The following is a 1,296-nucleotide window of genomic DNA, read 5'->3' on the forward strand; positions in this document are numbered from 1 at the left end:
GACAGGAGGCGATCTTTTCAAAAAACAGACAGGACACGCGCTCATTTCGTCACCTTCATGATATATTTACTTTTTAACTTTGCTGATATACTGTACTTCAAACTCGGAGTGACTCGGAGTCGGGAAGACTTGGTGTCGGAGGTTATTGAAGCTCAACCATACAGTGTCTTGGGCCTCATCTTCAACTAACTCCCTTCACCCTTATTTCGCGTTGAGTAAAAAATATAAAGTGTTACATAAATAACACAATACGTTTGTCTAAATGTACGAATGCAAAAATTGACACCATTTATACAAATCAATCCACTTGGAATACTTATGGGTAACTTTGATTGATTATACCTTCCTGATGTGTCAGTTTGTCATTAAAATGCATTGAAATAAACACTTTGGTCATGCGTAACACACCATGCACAATTAGATTCAAATGAAGCCTAGTGTCAATCATTGTGACCCTATACAGTATCTTCCATTCGCCAGGGCAGTACAGTATTTAAGTATTTCTCAGAGGAAGTAGAAGACCCCACCCTGAAAGCCATCCCTAAAGATACCTGAGACAAGTCATGTCATCGGAGCCGCTCTTCTTTCTGTGACATACAGTACAGTAAGATCATTAACCTCCATACAGTATACTGTAAAGTAGATAAGCGCTGGTACCATTTTTTTTTTTTTTTTTGGTCTTAAATAACTTTTAACCCCTGACTCGTAACCCAAGTTGACAATCACCAATTACTTTCACAGTTATTGACTTTTGATCACAAAGCAGCATGCAAGGGCAACGCAAATATTAGTTGAGGTATCAATGATACGTGCAGATCAGAGCCTTATTTAGCTATGAGTGTATTTGGATGCAGAGCATAATCATGCCAAATAAACTAAGGAGCATATCGGTTTCGTTCATCTAAACACGCAAAAGCGAATATATTTGAAGGCAAAATGTTTGTTGCAGCTCTGGGGTGGTCTCTACAAATGAATGAGAATCGTTGTGCATTAGCCACATCAACATGAGTCTCTTTTTAAATCACGGAGGCATGAGAAAGTGTTGACGGACTTTTTGTTTTGTTTCGTTTGAAAACAACCAACACATTTACACCGGGCTGATTAAACGTAGAGGGCAAGGCATTAGCGGCAGAGTGCGCTCAGGCTGCGCGTGCGTGCGGGCGCGCGTGCGCGCAGGCTGAGCGGGAGAGAGTGGGAGGAGCGGAAAGTGCTCGGGTCCAATCCGAGGTGGCGGGCAAAGCTTCTCCAACACGCTCTTCCCTCCCTCAGCCGGCAGAAAACGGCGGAAGCCTCCCA

The sequence above is a fragment of the Hippichthys cyanospilos genome, chromosome 1, assembly GCF_059441005.1.
Source record: "Hippichthys cyanospilos isolate Australia breed blue-spotted pipefish chromosome 1, RoL_Hcya_1.0, whole genome shotgun sequence".
Lineage (NCBI taxonomy): Eukaryota > Metazoa > Chordata > Actinopteri > Syngnathiformes > Syngnathidae > Hippichthys > Hippichthys cyanospilos.